We start from the raw sequence: 9,233 nt of genomic DNA, 5'->3' as shown, positions 1-9,233 counted from the left end.
ATATATATATATATATATATATATATATATATATATGGATGAGCATATAAAAAAAAATTTCGCTGAGCAACGGCCATATCTGGCCTTTATGTACTTGTAGCATTTTTAATGTTGTATTTCATTATTGTTTAAAGATTTGTAAAATATGTGCTCTGAATTAGGGGCGTAAATGGGCCAAACATGAGCGAGCCCTTTGCTTAGCTCATGTTAGGCTTGTTAAAAAAAATTATTGTTCGTGCTTGGCATGTTTATATTTTTAACACAAAAAATTTGTACGTGTTCGGCTCATTTGCTTAGCGAGCCGAGCACGAGTTGTTCATGAATGAAGAGCCGTTTTAACAACCCTACTCACACAATCGTAAGATGTTAAGGGTAGGGACGGGATTTAAATCTTTGCCTTTATATTAAAATTTCATTTAAATATAATTTATATATTTTTATTCTATTTTTAATTGATTTGAAATCTTTGTAGCCTTATAGAAAATTAAATTATTATTATATATATATATATATATATACATATAGTTTAATTATTTCAAGCTAAGCCAACTCGAACACAAACAAACAAATATTGTTTTGTGTTCGACTTTTTTTATATATTGAGTGCAAAAAAATAGTTCTTATTTGACTCATTTGTTTAATTAATTGAACACTAATTTTTTGAAATATCATTTTGTTTTTTTATTAGGATTTTTTATTTCATTTCCAGTCAGCTACTTCTTTGTCATGCAGTCATTTTTTATTCTTATAGATTCTTTTTTGACTTGCTACCTAGAGCTCTAGTATTTGATAAACTATTTGTGGCTAGTTTTGATTGGAGCTTGTTTATGATTGTTTGATTAGTTAATCAGAGAAACTTTAACACTTTATAACTGCTCAATTTTTAAATGAAAGAGCTTCAACAATTTGTAGAACAATTCATTTATATTCATGAATTATTTTGTTTAAACTTCATAATCAAGCGAGTTAAGAGGCTCCGTTAAGAATTAATCACAAACAACATCATCTAAAAGTTTAGTTTTTAGACTAAACAAACTCAGTTTGATAAATGTTTCATTAATACTCGAATAAGATTTTTTATTTTATCAAACAAGTTGATATTTAATATACTTGATAGTCTCAACATGAATCGAACTTAAACGAGCCGAGTTTAAGCACAATCTTAAAAACTCAAAAAGAGGCAAACAAAGTATTTATAAATTAGCTCAAGCTCAAACAAGTCGCTGCTCAGTTCAACTGATCTGCTAAATTTATTTGCAAAACTATTATTACTACATAACCTGTAGTGTTTAAAATTTGATTTTTGTATTAGTCTATTTTCACCACATCTGCATGTTGAGCCATTGGTTTTGAATGTAGTTCCACAATTTCAAGCACTGAGAATGACCCACCTATTTGTCGTGCAAAACAATTCGGAAAATAAATTCATACAATAAATAGATAATCAAATATAATGCGATTTATGTGGTTCGACAAAAATTCATCTACGTCTAGAGGGAGACGTTATTCTACTATCAACAAGTTGGAAGAAAAGAAAAATCTATCGAATGAAAATTACACTTGAACACACACCCCAAATCCTTCACAATCTCTTTTATATTAAAAAAAAGGTTTATGACTTGTAAATTATGAATGCTTAAAATATATAGGAAAGATCAAGTAATTAGACATTTTCCAATTAGATTTCATAGTATAGAAAAGATCCTATAATAGATATCCTCTGATTATAATTCATAATATATAAGAGATTCTCTAATTAGATCTCCTCATCTCTCACTTCCAGATAAATAGAAGAAGACCAAAATGAGTAAGTAAACCCCAACGACTGCACAAAGATGGCTCCCTATATACCCCGCTCCCTAAAGGATTAAGCCTCACATAGTTTTCAAAATGCCTGAATGAGTAATCAATCATGAGCTAAGATCACTAAGGAAGTGGCGTGAATTAGCGTCTGATATTTGCGTTAGACAATGTCAGATGCAAATATTACCATCGAATATGCACAAAATTTACGACGAAGTAGGACATTGACTGAATTGTCAGATTTTCAGTGAACTTTGCGTCGACGTTGTAGACGCAAACATCTCATTTAAAAACTTCGAGAAATAGATGATGAAATCAAAACACCCGACATCAAATTCCTCAAAAATGATTTCCGTGGGGACACTTATTTGTGATGAATAATGGCTGATGCAAATCCGACAAAAAGCCGATATAAACACTCTAATATATACATCTCGCACGATAGAGCCTTGTTTCCCATTTTTATTCTGGCTATACTTTGGTTTGGTCTGGCGCTTCGTTCTGCGATTTCTCTCCACCGAGATCCTCTGGCAGCCATCTCATCGATAAAATCACGGCTCTGGCGATTTTTTCTCTTGTCTAAACTCAAGGTATATTTTCTGGCAAATTTTCAATCATTTGATGGGATCCTCATGCATTTACATTTATAGACCACTTAATTCCAATGTATTTACACATCTTACACCTAAACTTTGCTTTTTACATATATGTGACATTGTCTATGCACAAAATGGTATTTTTCACTTTTTATATGATATGGAAAATGTTGGTATAAATGAAAAAAAACAAATTTTAGGTGTTTGATGTCTAAGTAGATAGGAATTGGTTAGTATCTATGTAAATGCCCCAAATGAGTGGTAATTTTGATAGATATTGAAGATTTTAGTATAAATGTAATCTCCCTTTCCCTCTATTTTTTTTTTCTATAAATAGATGACCCCTTGCACGTAGGGGTGTAAACGAGCCAAACACGAGAGAGCCCAGACTCAGCTCGTGTTTGACTCGTTTATATTCGAGCTCAAAAAGTGTGTTCGTGTTCGGCTCGTTTGCTTAGCGAGTTGAACACGAGCCGTTTACAAACAAAGAGCCATTTTGACAACCCTAATCACATAACTACAAGATGTTAAGGATTGAGACAATATTTAAAACATCATTTGAATCTAATTTAATAATTTTATTATATTTTCTTTATTAATACTTTTAATTGATTATAAATTTTTGTAGACTTGTAGTCAATTAATTTTTTTGAAAATACTACTTATCAAAGATATATATGTAATTGATTGGTAGTTTTTCAAGTCAAAACGAGCCAAACACGAATGAACAAATATTATTCGTGTTGCTCTTGTTCGACTCGTTAACTTAGCGAACGAGCCGAACAAGAGCTTCTTAACGAGCCGAACACGAGCTGTTCGCGAATAACGAGCCATTTTGACAGCCCTACTTGCACGTAAATAAGCGTCCTTATTCACTTTTCAAGAAGGTTTTGGGCAAAATAGCTGATCTCATTTTTGTCTGATTTTGATTTAGACCCTTCGGGCATCCACTAATTTCTTATATATTTACATGTAAGATGAAATGTATGTAAAAATTAAAATTTTGATAATGGATATGTAAATGTATAGGAATTGAGTGATTTGTATGTAAATTTTTCTTTTTATAGCATGAGCAAGGTGTCACCTCCCAAAAGAGCCCTTAAGAGAAGTGGACAACACATGACTTAAATACTGTTTTTCCGCTCTACATCTAGCCGAGATGAGACTTTGTTCATGACATTCTTCTCCACCTAATCACGTGACGCCCTCATCACGAATCGGCTCCACCTAGGGTCCCACTGGACCATGGAGAGTCCACACACCTGGCAGGCAGTAGTCTGCTCTGATACCACTTGTCACCTCCCAAAAGAGCCCTTAAGGGTGGTGGGCAGCCCAGGACTTAAATATTGCTTTTCGGCCCTACACCTAGCCAATGTGAGACTATTTGTCCGTGACATTAGGCTCTCTCTCTCTCACTCCTTTATAAGAAGTTCGTTCACCCTCTCTTTCACTTGTAACTATATCTTTTGTGGAATAAAATGAGGCCCCCAAAAGCGGACATAAGAAGGGTCCAGGGGAAGAGAATAACCCACTCAAATATAGATTTTTATTTATATGAAAGATTATTTTGATTTTTTGACCCTCCTAAAATATTAGTATTGTCCCTCCTAAAATAATACTTTGTCCTTCGTTGCTCTAGCCCCTCTCTCACATTAGTTCTAGAAGTTAAGTTTGCCCCCCCTAAAAAAAGAGGTTGATTTTGCCCTTAGAGGCTACCGAACCCGGGGATATTCTTGCTCCTAACGTGACAAGTCTCTCTCTTTCACTCTATCTTTCTCTCTCTCTCTCTCTCTCTCGGACATCCTGCTGTAGTTTTGGGCACCATTCAATATATATATATTAGATATATATATATATATATATATATATATGTATGTGTGTATCAATCAGGAGATGAAGGGTGAGGTCTCGGATGTACTTTTGTGGGCCCCTTAAATCACCGCATTTAGTTTCTTTTGAAAATTGAGTGCACTCCCATTGGCTTAATAAAACTAAGAAAAAGAGAAAGAAAAAAGTCGGATGAAACCAAAATCCACAGGATTACCGGTCGGACGATGCGTACGGAAAGCCCACTAAACAAATTGGAGTCCAGAGCGTCAATGCGTTACTACGGCTCCATTATAAATATTTGTCGCTATGTGACGTTTCTATATTACAACCGTTTTTTAAAATTAAAATAAAATATTTAATCGATATATTGCTGATATAAAATTTATTAAAAAAATAATTATTTATAATTATTTTAAAATAAAAGCATACCCCATTTAAGTGATATTTACATTATTTTTTTGCGAAACTTATGATAATAATATTTTATTTTATAGAAAATATTACAATTACAAATATTTTAACATAATATTTTTTGAAGGCATTTATATAATATAATAATTCTTCATAAAATATTAAAAAAACAAATTTGTTAGAATTAATAAATACAATACAAAATTTTAATTTAGCCCGTCATGCTTGCCACGTGGATTTAGGTGTATCGTCCGATTAACACACTGCGTTTTCCAATATTCCACGTGACTGATTCTGGTAAATGTTGGGCCAACTATTTAAAGCTGGTTGGGAGATAAAGATGATGGGTAACCGCACCGACGGTGTGGAGGGATCGCTTTCGTCCTCGCTGGTCCCACCATTTCACGCGGTTTCACTTCCGTAGTTCGCCGTGAAAAAGGGAATGAATTGCAAGCATATTTTGAATTATATTTAATTATTTTATATCAATTAAATAAGAAAAATATATATTTTCATGCAATGAAATAATATAAATAAATACTTTAAATTTATTTATGAAAATAAAAAATAATGAATTGCATTATATTAATTAGCATTTTAATTAATTACAATTTAAATAATTTAAAATAATAGAAAAAGGTAAACAAACTACGAATACTTACATAAATAAAGATTATTTCGTGCAGAGAAATAAGAATATATCGAATCTTTAAAATGGTTGCGTCACTTTTTTCTCTCTAATATAATATGAGGTGCTCCAACCAAAAAAATTAATGAATCATAAGTTGCATCATTTTAAGAATGAAAAATATACTACACTTTCTAAAATTGGGTAACTATTAATATTGTAGCATTTATGAATAAAAAAATTGATTATAATTTTTTCCAAAAATATACAATTATTTTCATCATATGTTACCACTAATAATATCCTTCATTATGATTATAACTTTTTTCCAATAATGTACAATCACTTTGATCATATGTTACCGCTAATAATATCGTTCATTATGTCAGCATAACAAGAAATATATTGTTCAAAGACTACAAATAATTATTCATTAGAAAAGTTCTAATTAATATATTCGAAAAGTTTAGAAGAATTTTCCTATTTTAAACGTGATAAATTGTGTGCTATTTGATTTTCAGTACATTTCTTATTTAAAGCTATCTCTAAATTGAATTCCCGTAACAAAATTATTCAATAAATCAATTGAGGTTTAAAATCATTCTTAGTTATAAGGTATTTAATTACAGAGTGCTCGCTGTGGACTTTAACTCCATTGCCTCTCGGGTACGACCTAAACTTATCAAATGCAAATATTATTTCAAATAATTCCTTCTCTGGGGTTGTATAATTCATTTGTGTTTCCTTTTTTGCTTGCATAGAATGTATCTTGAAAAGAACTCGTCTCACTATTATTTTGGCATTGCCACTGCAACATAATCACCATTATCACATAAAAGCTCAATGAAATCTATTAGTTTGGTGCAAGAATAACTAGTGAAGTGGCTAATTATGCTCTTAAAATATCAAAGGCTATTAGGTATTTTTCATCAAATACAAAAGACACATCTATCTCTAACAGATAACATAATGATTTTGATATTTTACAAAAGTCCTGAATATATCTATGATATTGTCCTGCATTTCCAATAAAACTTGAACCTTGGCCCAATATAACTACCATTCCTTTTTCTTATAATTTATGTCGAAGGACAATACCTTCACAAAACAATAAAATAACATTTTTCCCAATTCTTCACAAGATTAGTCTCTTCACATTTTTATAAAACTCTTGCCAAGTTTTCAAGGCAAGCATCAAAGAGTGCGCCAAACATAGAGAAATAATCTATAAAAACTTTTATCTCCTGTTAACATCTATTTTTGATACAACATACGCATAACCTCCTTGTTGAGTAACACTACGCTATAGAGTTTTACGCCATTATAGCCGTACTCCAAGTCGATCGAGGTCAAACCAGCATCGCCACTGGTATCCTCCGTGATGATGTTCGTTCCCGTGGCATGGGGCTGTATCTAGTTGATACAGATATTTCTGTGGCATAGATTGTTGACGGTTGTTCTATATGTGTTTGCGCCTAAAGCTTAAGATATGGACACACAAATTGTATGATTAGAACCGTCGTGCTCAACGCATTTGTACGGTTCACTTTCTCGAGCTCTTTCAATACATGTTCACGATCCTTACGGAGGTCCTAAGATGGTAACTGGTCATATCCGAGCCTCCAAAGGTTCCCACAAGACTCTAAACCCTTTTGACTTTTCTGGAAAATAAAAACAAAAGAATTGTGTGCTATTTATGTGAATATACCTTGAAAAAGGGCATTTACATGCATAACACACAATTCTAATGTATATCTCAAACCTATAATTTCATATTTACACGCATAGTGCTTAATAATTGTGTCTCTTGAGTATCTGAATTTTCTTTACGAAAAGGGCATTTACATGCATAGCACACAACTCCTGTGTAATTACATATCTCAAACCTAAATTTTCATATTTTACACATAGTACCCTGAACTTTAATACCACATACAAAATAAAGCTATTACCAATTATTAAAAGTGAGATACACTTTTTCAAGCTTAAATTTAAAAACCAAAGTGTCAAGGATGTAAAATTGAGATTTTAGGAGTGAGATACATAAAAACATAAGAATTGTGTGCTAGGCATGCAAATTGGTGATTAAAATATTGGTTTTAGATATGGGAAGACCTAAGAGATGAGTTATATGTATGTAACAATGAGATTCATCATCAAAATTGTAAAAAACCTAATCAAAACTTTGAATTTCTCCTAAACATTTCATATCAAAATGTAAAAAATATGCCGGTTTAAATTAGTTAAAGACTTTAAAGAATAGCAGAATCAATGTTATATATGATTTGAGTGTAATAACTTAATAAATGGCAAACCCTGACAAAATTGAGGATCAAGGGGGCGTTGGTCTGCTTCAGAGTAAAAGCCACGCGCAAGAGAAATGAGGAATTTTTGACGTTGGCTTGATATAAACAAGCTTTCCGATGATTTTTCGATAATTTCATAATAATCGAGAGGATTTTGACCTTCCATTAATATATCATTATCGTCGATTATTAATTGACTAAAAACTTGCATCTAATTTTTTGATGTTGTCTGATCGTCACTTTATAAAATGTTATGAACAGACAATTTTGATCGTATGATATTATTTAATGACCTTTGTTTACTGGATTTACTTTAAACGCACTTAAAGAGCTATAGGAAAGGCGTTATTTGAAGTGCCAAAATAACTGAAAAATTACCTACACACTCAAGGTTATCGATTTTTTCGTCTGTTTTTACTGTATTTTCTGTAGTCTCACTCTTCTCTCACAAACAGTGTAGTCCAGGAAACCTCCCCAGAGCCAATTTTCAGATTTTCAGGCTCATTAGAGGTTTAATTTCAACATACAATTCCTGAGGCCTTCTCAAGCCTCATATACATCTCATTTTTTACCTATCTTTCATGAAAATAAAGTCTCTATCGAGTTGTACGTACTCACAAAAGATATGATGTCCTATGTCCTAAAGCATAAATTTTTATATGAATTTATTTGAAATATATTGCTATTTTTAATACATTATTTAAAAAGCTACTTTAAAATACTCGTAATATCCTAATGGCGAATATAAAACAGAGAGTTAAATTAATTACGTAAACAATTACCGTTTATTCATTAACAAATGATGTTACTTTCAATTTAGTCCTTAACAATATGAAAATTGAAATTTTATAATATTTGTTGTCATAAATTATATCTTTTTTAATTTTAATCAAAATTTAAAATATTTTTTATGCCCCGTGATTATTGTTATTATCTTAGGTGTGACACCGCATCACAATTTTATCTGTTTGCATAAACTGTGTTTTGACAAATTTTTCAAACAGCTACCGCTGAAATATGTGTTTTCATACCAGTTATGACTATATGCGGTGATAACTTTCTAGTTACGGTTTGTCTTATTCAAAAAAAAAAAATTATAAATATCATTGTAGTTTTTTGAACATCAAATTATTTTTTATCAATTTCACAATTATTTTTAAATAAGTTGCAGCTACTCCAGATAAATATTTAAAGTAAAAGTGACAAAAAATCTGCATCCTCGAAAACATGATTTCCTTAAATGCTCGAATTTAGAGCACATTCTTTAAAAATAAACTAAAAAATCAGGACTTCAAACTCTAGCTTTTTCTAAAATAACATGTTTTTCATTATGAACATTTTAGGTAAAATCCTTGGAAAAACTATGACGACGATCTTTGACTCTATTCGTAAATCAAAATATACAAAATTTTGTTACAAAAATTGAGGATTTAGTAATTTATGTTGGGACATTTACATCCATACTCCAATTTTAATGTATTTATATATCTAACCCTTAAAAATTATTTCTTATATTTTTATTACCTAAATTTTAATGCCAACAAAAGCACTGTTTCAGTATAAATAAGTTTTTAGAAATATAAATACAAAAAAAAATTGTGGGAAATATGTAAATATTCTTTATAAAATTTTAACTGTTAGCAGAAATCACGAAATTGA

This window comes from Phalaenopsis equestris, unplaced genomic scaffold (genome assembly GCF_001263595.1).
Source record: "Phalaenopsis equestris unplaced genomic scaffold, ASM126359v1 Scaffold234231, whole genome shotgun sequence".
Taxonomy (NCBI): domain Eukaryota; kingdom Viridiplantae; phylum Streptophyta; class Magnoliopsida; order Asparagales; family Orchidaceae; genus Phalaenopsis; species Phalaenopsis equestris.
Note: the sequence above shows the minus strand (reverse complement) of the source record.